This window comes from Lutjanus erythropterus, chromosome 6 (genome assembly GCF_056507025.1).
Source record: "Lutjanus erythropterus isolate fLutEry1 chromosome 6, fLutEry1.hap2, whole genome shotgun sequence".
In the NCBI taxonomy this organism is placed as follows: Eukaryota; Metazoa; Chordata; class Actinopteri; order Lutjaniformes; family Lutjanidae; genus Lutjanus; species Lutjanus erythropterus.
Genome location: NC_139322.1, coordinates 30,727,320 through 30,739,518, shown reverse-complemented (window position 1 = coordinate 30,739,518; position 12,199 = coordinate 30,727,320). Strand labels below are relative to the sequence as shown.

At 38.2% G+C, this 12,199-nt stretch overlaps 1 protein-coding gene across 1 annotated transcript in view; it reads right to left on the bottom strand.

Moving 5' to 3' along the window:
- The window catches only part of nphp4 (nephronophthisis 4), a 222,786-nt gene that overhangs the window by 208,765 nt on the left and 1,822 nt on the right, over positions 1 to 12,199 (bottom strand). The window lies entirely within an intron of this gene.

The following is a 12,199-nucleotide window of genomic DNA, read 5'->3' as shown; positions in this document are numbered from 1 at the left end:
TCTGCTTTGAATCTGACGGTTTACAGACAGATGGCATAATTACAGCTATGCACTTTCAAAAAGCCAACATTTTCAAACCAGGTGTGATGCATAAAATCTCAAAATTGAGCTGAGCACATACACAGTGATGCAGCGCTGACTGCTGTCAATAATTGATCTCTGTGGTGTTGCACATTCCATGTCAAATTCTTTGAACTCCTACATAAAACTAAAGCTTCTCCATCTATTTAAATAACAGTCACACTTGTAAATACTATTTCTACTGTTTTTATATTCTTGTTTTTTCATGTGTTACTGTCTGTTCTCTATTTTTCTATTTATGCTGTTTTAAACAGCTACACTTGCCTTAATCTTTGTTTATATTTTTAGCACTGTTTGTTGTTATGCACCAATATGCCACAGCAAATTCTTTGTATGTGAAAACTGATTCTGATTCAGTGGTGCTGTGTGTGTTTATGCCCCGTCACCAACTTCACAGTCTTAGAGGCCATCCACATGCAAAGCCTAATCAGTATTTTTTTTTTTTATCTAAGCACCCCATTTAAGGTGGTTATGTAAATCTATAGCAACAAGCTGGAGAGCCCATAGGCTACAAAGTGTAAGCCATGCGTACAAAATAAAAAGGTGATAATTGCATCATTACAGCGAACACCACCCACACGGTTACATCCATTTAGTTATCCAAATAAAAGGTTTGTTTAATAAAAAAAATTATCCCCTGCCAAATTGATTAAAACAAAGAAAAACAACTAGTGCGTCAGGTTATTTTCTAAACGATTGTGGTAATGGTTATTATGGATGTCACAGGGATGTACAATCAGGATGTAACAATATTGAATACTGTGATATAGCAATAAATAAACGTATTGTGACTCTATCTACCGCCATCTTACATAGCTAATTATTTTCTTGTATTTCTATTTTATTTAACTGACGGACAACAACCGACTGCCACACTGTTTTTGTTTTGCAATTGTACATAATTCAAACATTAACTGGCAAAAACACTTCATGACAATTTTTTGAACATGCTTAAGTCAAAGCTGGCTACTTTCATTTTATTAAAAAAGGAAAACAGAAGCACTTAAAGTCAAAAACTTTATATTGCAATAAATATTATATAGTGGTGGAATTATCATACCTTGACTTTTGGAAATAATTCTTATTAGTAAATATTAGCATGTTAATACAGGTACAAATTATACCTGCAAAATATCAGGTTGTTAACATTTTGATTTTGAGTATGTTACCTTGATAACCTATCCTGCAGCAATTAGTCAATTAATTGATTATTAATGAACTATTAAATTAATCTACAACTACTTAATAATGGATCAATCCTTCACCTTGGGTTCTAGAAAACAATAATCAACCTGACTACTGCCTGACATCAAAAGTCACCGCCCCTCCAGTTGTTTTTTTTCTGCCTCAACTACCATAAGACATGATTATGAACAACAGATTTTGAGTGAAACTTCAGTCTGAATTGTTCTGTCAAACTACTATTTCCAAGGTCAAGAATGAACATTCGTCCTTCAGGGTTCTGCATACCACCAAAGCTGTTTTCGATTGAAGTAACTAATTGTAACTTTGCTGAGGCTGACAGTGGGTGGAGACATGCTGGAAATGACATGACATCACCGATCTAAACATACCAATGAGTGTAAATCGACTGCTGTGACAGGTGCAACTACAGAGTGAGAGAGACGTAAATAATGTGCTGGAAATAGGTCTGATCGGCCTTTATATTTACATAAATGTATATGCATTTATACTGTAGCTAAATGGGATTACTGTTCCTTTTTCCTTTGTTAAACACGTAATTACTTCTGGTGGCAGCAGGAATGGGCACTGAGGACTGGTCTTAAATAGACCTATTTCACAGCAGTCATTTTGACATGAAATTGTAAACGCAGGCCTTACCAGTCATAATTAAGGTCAAACAGAATCAGGTTGCTGCCATTGTGCATGGTGGCTCACTGGAAAGGCTCTGCTTAGAAATAATGGTAACACCTGTATTTACCCTACTATTTCATGTCAATATAGCTGCAGTGAATAACATCTGTTGGAAAATGGACCGCATTCTATGTTGTGCTTTTCTTTTCTAGACTACTGAAAGCGCTTTTCAACTACATGTCACATTTGTGTGTTTCTATTGATAGTTGAACACCATTCATTCAATCATCTGGCCTACTGGAAAATAAGGTGACATTCTTTGATGGCAATGACTGATGTTTGTCTGGTGTGTCGCATTGATTTTACACTCACTAAATGTTTTGTTAGATACATGCGGTCAGACAGCAGTTGCTACTATACCCATACTGGTCACAACTGATATGATTATATGACATAAGAGGCCACTGGATGTTTATCTCTTTGTTTCCCTGCCACAAAAGGGGGAATAAAAACAAGAAAAACAACAGACAACCACAAAAATATCAGTTTATGCATCAGCTATCTGTCAAATTGTTATTTTAAACATAACCCCAAAAAATTTAGTTTATTAAATAAATGCATCAGTCAGGTACAAACAGTTACCATAGTACTGTGATGTCCCTAATCTAGAGAACAATCAAAGAGGCAGCATCATTTGCAAACTAGCTAAACTAAACGACTAAATGATTGAATCAGTGATCCCCTTCCATACATTTGCTTATATTCAGCCAAAAACACCTAAAACCTCATCAAGAGGGAGGAACGTGTCTAATTGTCCATTCTTTTCTTGTGGAGTGAAATAAAGAGTTGAGATGAGAGTTACATAATCTCACCTTTTCTCTTCACAAAAGGGAAAAGGGCAAAGCTTCCTCCTATGTGACAGCTGAATGGACACGCTTGAATAGATGTAGATCATGTGTGCAATCATACGTGATGGACTGCAAAACATCATGCATATAGCACACAATAACAAATAAACGAGAGTCAAAAGAGAAGTTGTCTTCAGCTGAGCCAGCCTTTTCAGAGTATATGTCTCATTTTAGAGAGCAAGGCAAAAATGGAGTGGTGGGGGGGGGCTTTAACTGTGGCTTTGTTACAGCACTAACAGCTTAAATGTGGCAACCTATTGTACGCTTTAAAGAAAACTTATGCTTTACAGGATGAATCTGACTACTGCCACGTATTCATTACTGAAAACCCAAGTTTGAACCATATGGGAGTCTTCACTTTGAAAACAGTTTGCTCTTTAGAGAACAACTATTCAAGAAACAAAAGCGGAGGAATTGCATGACTGATGTTCAAATGTTTTCCCATTGGTGAAGCACTGTCTTCTTCAGCTTTTCACTGCTTTGAAGTCATGTAATAAGACGATGTGCGCTTGTTGGTGTGTACAGTGGTGAGGGGTATTGTTTTCATCGCATTGTGGAGAGTCAAGACATGATAGTCCACTCCGTTCTGCTCTGCTCCTCGCTTTAGGTAAGGGCAGGGTTGGGGTTAGAGAGCTAAGTTTAGGTTTAGATGTGGTGAAGGGTGGCTGAAGGGACAAATGAATAAAAGGTAGAAAACTAAAATATGCATACATGTATATGTGTGTGCAGCACTACAAACAGCATTTGGAGACCTAGAAAACCAGGGGTTGCAAGGACACAAACAAAACTTGGCCTTTTCTCCAAAGCCCAGCTGTCGGCCTGATAATGTTGCACATATGAGAAGAAACCTCTGGCTCCCTGTGAAGGCAGGGAGTTCAAATGGAGTGATCACAGTGAGAGACAATGCAGAAAGATGCACATTTCTCTCTGCCTCCTCCAGTCTCTCAACTCCTCCGTCTGCGCTGTCTGTAGCACAACATTGCCCTCTACTGCCCACAACTTTTGCTACCTTAAACTGAGTATTACAAGGAAAGATACCCTGTAGAAAATATCTAAACAGCTGTCAATCAATCTCAGTCATGATGTGAGAAATCCAGCAACTGGGGAGGAAGTCTAGTCTGGGTGATTAAGGACAATACTAGACTTGTGCCAGGATAAAAAATAGCAAAAAAGACAAAAAGGGACATTATTCACAGGCTGTAGATTGGCTTCGCTTTATAAAAAGCACAACACATGACAAAAGTGGCCATGTTTTTCCTCAAAATAAGATCCCATTCAAAAGAAATGTACAATAATCTAAATTTTCCTCTGTGCACCCGAGCAAACAGACAAAAGCCTAAGTACTTGGTATGATTTCTTACTAAATGGGCTGTACTTGCAGCATCCCACACATAAAAGCAGCTTTCACAAGATTTGAAAACCATTAAAGCATTGACAAACCTATCAAACTGTCCTGAAATGTGTACTCTACTTTCAAAACAAAATCTAAGTAAGTCAGATTTGACAACTCAAAAACAGCCTGTGAAAACAGCAGCACACAAAAAGCAGCAGACGCCGTCATTGTCGAGACGTCTTGCCTCTGCATGGGGAAGAAAGAAATACAGAGACAAAGCAAGAAAATAGATTTCGTAAGAACTCTCTCTTTCTGTCTTTAATCACTTTGCATCTTTGCTTTTCACACGATATTAAAACCAATCCATCATGGCTGACTGAGGGGGGGCTTGCAATTTTCAGCGTGCTCCTGTAACTCAGGAGAGGATCCCCCCTCTGACATTATTTGGATATCAAACAGCAATTTGCCACTCATAAACACCAGCATGAATGCGAGTGCATCGGGCCAAATCCAATAAAAAAGCTGGTGCAGCTCTCACGGCACGACACAGAGAGGGCCAGGCCCACTTTATCATCCTGATAGGATATGATGTGGTTTATATTATTACCCTGGATGGATAATGGGATTAGGATGCTTATTGGGATACCAAGTGGGTTTTTATACAGGCTATGACTATTATGGTGGATCAAAGTGAGGCCGTACACTGTGAGAGATTGTTCGATCAAAAGAACATCAAGCAGAGGAAAAGGACAGAAAACAGATGGTGACAAAACTGAAATCAAAATGTGCCATAGCTGTGACTCATTGCTGTCTCTGTAAAAAAGAAGACTTATGCAACACTCTGCATTTATCAGCTGGCTACAGCTCATGGTATTCTTTCCATTAAAAAGACGTTTTCAAAAACAGCTTGTACAACAGCTCACACTGTAAGCAGATCAGGCGTCTTCACCATTGCAAGCTACAGAGGGACTCAGTAGCACTCTGACGCAATCATAAAACAGTGGGTGACTGGCCGCCAACCAGGATGTACAGAGACCTTCAGATGTTTGATTGAGAGAGAACACAGATATCCAGCTGCTCCTCACATATCTGTTCAAAAAATAACAGAATGACTTGGAAGAGATGGTAAACACGATGCTGGGAGCCACATTTTCAAGGGACGAGACGACACAGGGGCACATTTTGCTGTTCACAAATCATGACTGTTTCTAAAGAAACTGCTCTGGCAGGCACTGTAGTTAGACTGCATCTTTTGCCTGGTTAGAGGTTCAAGCCGTCCGATAGCAGGAGTCACTCCTCATGCGTTAATGGAATCTTAAAAACAATCAGTTGGATGGTATAGCCAAAGATGTGCAAGAATTGAAACTAAGCCTTCAATTCACTCGAAAAGAAGGACGCTGGATTGTTCTTCAATGAAGAAGGATATATCCACAATCCACAAGAACATGCAAACGGTAGGAGGAGGCAAAACAGAATACTTTAAGTACAGTACCATCAGTAGGAATTGGTAGTCAGTAGTACAAACGTAGCACCCTTAAAAGGACCAGTTCCATTCCCATCCCTACTGAAGGCGTAATTGAAAAAAAAAAATGTTTTCGGCAGAAAAGTTGCAATGAGACTTGGGATGTATCTGAGAGCAAAATTCTGAAATTGCTCTCTGGAAAACTACAGTTAGATCAAAAGGAACGGGCACACAGGGCTTTCTATAATTAATGTGGTGATGCTGAATGTATAAATGGGTGTAGAATTGTGATTTCTGTGCCAGACCTGAGGACTACCTGACGTCATGGCATTAGTTAATGGGGATCCTACTAAACTGATAAACTTATAGCCTTAGTGTTGAGTCTTGTGCAAGAAGATGCCAAAAACTTTGCATCAGCAGGCTGCTGTTATGTATCGCACCCTGACCTCTGATTTCTGATTACCATAGAAGAGGGGACAAATTTTTACTGCTGGATGTTGTGTTCTCTTGAACTGGAGGGCAGAACCTCAAAAATGCCTGAATGAAAGATGACTGCCAAATGAAGTGGATTCAAATAAATGGAGAAGGGGAAGTAAAAGCCTTCTTTGTTTCTTCATTCTTCCTCCCTTCCTGCACAGGTATAAAATACTTGCTTCCAGCATGAGGTGCACTCCATAATTTACTAGCCTGGCATCACCAGACTAATTCATAAATGTGCCAGAGCAAATGAAGACATGAGCTTGGCGGATTCATCTGTTTTTCAGGCTAATTTTTCACCACAATGAGAGGTTCCAGTTAACTGCTGCAAATTAATTACCAAAAACAAGTACAGTAGAGCACAAACAGTACAGTTTCTAATGAAAATACTAGATCAAAAAGTCTATTTCTGATGTTTTAAAGACACTGACATTTAATGTTTCGCCACTGTCAGTCATTTTAAAGCACTTTGGATTGACTCAGTCTCCTAACCCTAAATCTCAGGAAAGTGTGACATTTATTGATTTTGAGGGTTGTTGGGTTACAACTTTAGTTGACTTCTTGCCATTGTTTCCTGAGGACCAAAAGAGCCCACCATTACCAGGACTAGTTAAGGGCTCATTGGTTGTTTTGCTAGTATTTCATCACTGTGAGGCTTTAGAGTGCAGGGTCTCAAACCTCAGTGCTTTGCCCTCAATATCTCAGGCTTTATTAAAGTTCTTGTACAGTTGCTTGTATTACAGCAAAATTTAACATTCGAGAAGTTTGGCTCTACATTGCTGGATTAAAAATAATAGCAGTATCCATAGCAAGGCTGTATAAACTACAAAAAGATGTGGAAAGGCACCAACTTTGTCAGTGTATTTAAGATTTAGTGTCAAACACCTCTTGAGAACAACAATTGACAACGTGTTCTTTTTGCACTTGCAGGTTCAACTCTGGTCCACTTTCAGTTTCTGAAAACATCTTTACTACAGGTACTATAACAATGGTCTAGACTTTGCAGATGGAATAAAAACATAAAATAATTGATTAAACATAGCTTAAATTGGGAATTTACCTGTTTAAAAAAAAGCTTTAAACTGCTAGTAAAATGCAGAGTTCTCAAACTTCTGTGGTGTTCTTGACCAACAGTGCTGGGCTGTGAATGTTTGGCTTAAATCAAGACAGGAATACTACTTTTTAAGTGTAGTGTGGCACCATAGGTTTACCCAGTTAGAGCTCATCTTCTCACACCTGACTACAAAAGCTCTGGATTGCACAGTGACTCATACAGGGTTGTTAACTTAACCTACTGTACAAGAAACAATTCACCAGAGCAGCATGGACATGACGGACCCAAGGGTGCCCAGTTTAACAAAAGAACTACTTTCAAGTCGAATGGATACCATGACGACAATCTGATTTGTGGTAAATTTCAGTATCAGTGTTGTATATTTTGTCTTTTGTGTCTCAAGTCCTCCGTAGCTATGACATTCTCTTAAGCATTTTCAAGAAGTAATTGGAAATTTCATCATCAAAGCACATCTTTCAAAGAGTACATCACAGAGTTTGACATCATAAAATTGGTTCTTTGTTCCCTTTATCTAATGATGATTACAAGGGAGAAAAGGCTTAAAGAACAATGGCGGGGAAAAGTAAAGGAATTAAAAAAGTGCAACAAAGTGACTTCTGCATAACTCGAACCCCTCATTTGACTGAGACTGCAGGCCAAGTTGACTCACAGAGAAAAGTACTGTACATTACAATAGCAATCACAAGTCAACAAACCAGTAAGTGTTCAGATTTGCTTCTTCAGAGGAGCTGAACCACAGCAGAAATATTACCACTCCCAAAATAAACATTTAAATTACAGTAAATACTACAGTAAGTACAAGTAAGTGCACCAAATTTAGCTCTAAAACATAAGGAATGACATCCTAAAGGTTGGAGCTGCCTGTTTGTCTTAACACTGTAGCCAACAAACACTAGCTTCAGCAATACAGTCTGCATACCAGCACTAATATGACGCCAAAAGTAAAGACATCAGGAGTCAAAACTAAAATTATCACCACATCACAGAAATAACTGCGCTTCAGGCTAACAAGCAGCTGACCCCACAATGATTGTGTCAGTGGAGAAATGTATTTACAGATGAAACTAATAATTAGTTTCCTATCAAATAATCTGTCAGTTACATGTTTAATTAATCAATAAATAATGCAGGCTATAAAATGTCAAAGTAATTATGAACAATGTCTATCACAAGTTAGTCCAATGCAATGTTATTAAACAGATTATTTGGTTGGACCAACCGTCCACAATCAAAAAGCTGTGAACCCTTATTCCAGATACTCTAATCAGCAACTGTTTGGATATTTTTTACTGAATAAGTGACTAAAAAATAATTGAAAGAGCAATATGTAACAAAGCATGTCCAAAAATTAGTACTGCAGTCCAAATAGCAAGTTGGAGCCATATTAAATAGGCTGAAATGCTATTTAATATACAGTCCATAGTGGACTGGACAATATATATTATATTTTATATAGACATTATATCAATATCATGATATGAGACTACATATCGTCTTAGATTTTAGATATCGTTACATTATGATATGGCATGTGTTGTCATTTCCTTGTTTTAAAGGGTGCATTACAGTTAAGTTCTAGAAATTTGCTTTCCACACTTAGTCATTATATTCACATTACTGATGATCATCTATCATCAGTCTCATTATATTAATATTTTTGATTAAGTACTAATAGCCATTCCTACAATATTTCTGCAAAATCTATCATGGTATTACAGTAGGTCAACAATACTGTGATATCTGGGGGGCCCTATAGCTCAGTTGGTAGAATATGCATCCCATGTACTGAGGCCATTAGTCCTCTGCAGTGGCCACCAGTCCGACTCCCGCCTGCGGTCCATTTGCTGCGTGCCATCCCCTCTCTGTCTACCCCCTTTCCTGGCATATCCTTAGCAGTCACTGTCAGAATAAAGGCAAAAACCCCCCAAATAATCTTAAAAATACAATATTGTGATATTTGATTCTACCCATAATGCCTAATCCTCTGTCAGGTAGTTTATTTCACAGCAGTGCATCATATTCTATCATCATCATTGTCATGTGTTTGCACTGCTTGAGAATTTATCAACTGTTATCTTAGAGAAATAACGTACATTGAGATATATATCGTATATCGTGGAATAGTCTAAAAATATTGAGATATTATTCATAAGTCATATTGCCAAGCCATAGTCCATGGTTGAAGCAGGTTTTTACCCCCGCCCCCTCCTCCCTAGACTCAAGGAAGCTCAGACAGGCTGCAGGAACACTACAAGACTGCAAGACAAGTCTAACATTGCAATTTGATCTCAAAAACAAATAACAAGTAACATCAATTACATGTTCTTGCTCTTTGTTTCTTTATTACCTGATTTAAATACTAGCTTTGTGCCTATTACCAATACTTATTATTTGTATAAATGAAATGTATGTGAAATGTAACTGCTCCACTAAAAAATTATGAAAAAAATAACCGTTGATTGTCTGTCAATGAAAAGCTAAGCTTGTTATCCTGAAAACAAAAGTCCACTGCTCTGAAAATACACACTGTGGAGTTGTCTGGAGTCTGGATTAAAGTGACTATGTGCCTCACTGCCTGCCGGACTCCACTATCATATTCCCCAATTTAACCATTATAAACATCTACTCCTTCGAAAAGATTATTAGTGATTTCTTATGACTCATTAATAGTCTCCTACCTCATTCAGCAAACATTCAGTATTCATTTGAACTCTAATTAACATGAACAGGGAAACAATAACACAAGTTGGCCAGAATAGAAATGTCATAGGGGGACTCCATGGCTGTTGTTTTTAAAGAAGCGAGTCTTTCAACTTAGCATGTTTCCTTACTCTCTGGTGACATATCATGGTCATTTTATGATTTATTACAATAAATATAAAACACATCTTCTTTAATCAATTTATCAAAATAGTTATCAGTCAATTTTATGCCAACTTGAAACACTGATTAGCCCACTAACAAATTCAACATTAGATGTATTATCAAGTGATGAAGGGCAGTAAACCTCACCACTGTTCAACTATGAAAAGTTTTGTTTAAGCGTTGTGGCTGGTTGATCATGCTACACCAAGAGAAGGTAACAGGGATTCATACAGTGAATATTAAGAATTAATATACCGTAAAAAAGCATTCTCTACTATCCTACTCTATTTTTATTTTTAAGTATTATAATTATGAAATATACTAAAACAGACTTAATAGAATTGTGCTAAAGACAAGAGCTGGGAGAAATATCAAAAGTATCCTCCAGGTCAGAAAGCAATCCTAACCTAAACAAACACTGCGATAACACTGAACTCTAAACTTTCTCAAGTTCTACAAATGTTCAGCACGCCAGCATAAATGCACTTAAGACTCGCTGTAAAACTTCTGTCTTTTAAAATGAACAATCTGTAACGTGGTTGTGATGCCTGGCTGGCTGCCTCAGTGTGCTGCACTTTAATTCCATCTAACGTTAAATGAGACTATGGCCAAAGGCTCCTAGTTGTGATGTTTGAGGTGATTGATGGACGCAGTAAAGCCAAATGGTCCATTTTGAATTCACTGTGCTTCTCACAGTTTTTGTGTACCTGCTGCAAAACAAACTGGCGCTGATTCTTAGCGGGCGGTTGAACCTGTCGATCGTGACAGTTAAACCTATAATGACAGTGACAGCAAGACGGCACAGGTGTTTATTGTTGTTCACCTGTGAGGATGAGCAGAGATCTAATCAGTTGAAACTGTGAACACATTAAAGGAGGCAGCAATACTGCTATGAAAACCATTAGATTTTCAGTCATTATACCAAACATGAAGATTGAAAATCAATCAAATCTTTTCAATCACATCTGCTCAGTGGGAGAGTGAAATAGCAATATACACCCATTTCTCAACGATGTGAGACTGCCAGCAATTAGTCACCACACAACAAGCAAACGGCATGAACAAGATGCTATCATGGTTCCACTATACCTGCAATGGTTTGCAACCTTTTCAAGTCATGACCCCAAGAACAATCAGGTTGCTGTTTGTGACCCCCCCACACACACACAAAAAAAAATTATATTGCAGTCAAGGTGATATTTCTGGCACATGTTGGGAGCTCAGGGCTCTGTTGGAAACATTGGCGCATTGTCTTTCTCAGCTGGTGGTGCTGTTGTCAGACTTTAAGGTGAGCCGGTGGCCCAAGTCTTGGGCTGGAATGCATTTTCTGAGAAGCCATTGCTTCATAGTAGTCATTCCATATCACAGTTAGCAAAACTGGCTACAGCTGCTTGGTTTTTAGGTTGTGTGTCCAGTCAAAACTAATGTGCACGCACACTTCGACTCTCACAAACACAAAGAATAAAATCGAGGCCTGCTCTTCAGCAAATGATATTACTAGCACAGGCAATGTTTTCATTCGTTTTCAAAAATATCATTTTTGGGTGAACTATCGCTTTAAGTGGCTGATGTCATTGAGAGCTGCTTGCTGGCCCTCATTCTGCTCTGCTTGCCACAATATTTTATTTTATTCTCCACAACATCTAGTGACCCATTAAAGGCCTGACCCCAAGGTTGAGAACCACTGATATAGAGGGGTGGTGACGTTACACTTTCATACTACAAATATTTCCTCCATTTTCCCATTCACTTCTTGTGAAGCCTTGTGCAATCTCCAGCTAGATTCACAGGTCAGAGTTCACCTAGTTTTCATGACACTCATACACTGTTTGCAGTTCGTGATCTCAGATGCTTTTATATCTCTCATCAGAAATGTGACATCACATCTTTCTTTAGGGTGGAGTGACAAGTATATTTCATACGGACAAAAATGTAACATGACTGTACTTTCAGGAAATGTGCAGACTGTGCTTGATTGACATCTGTCTTACATCCGAAATTAGTACTGTTACACTTGGTAGGCTGTCATATCTTTCCCTTTATACGTCAAGGCAGACTGGGTCATTGTGGTCAATTTTGCAAAATAATGAGTAAGAATGCTTTGTGGTAACATCAGCTTTTTGTCTGATTTTTGCACCAATGTGAAGAATTACCATTTTTTGTTTTTTTCAGCATTTAAGTAT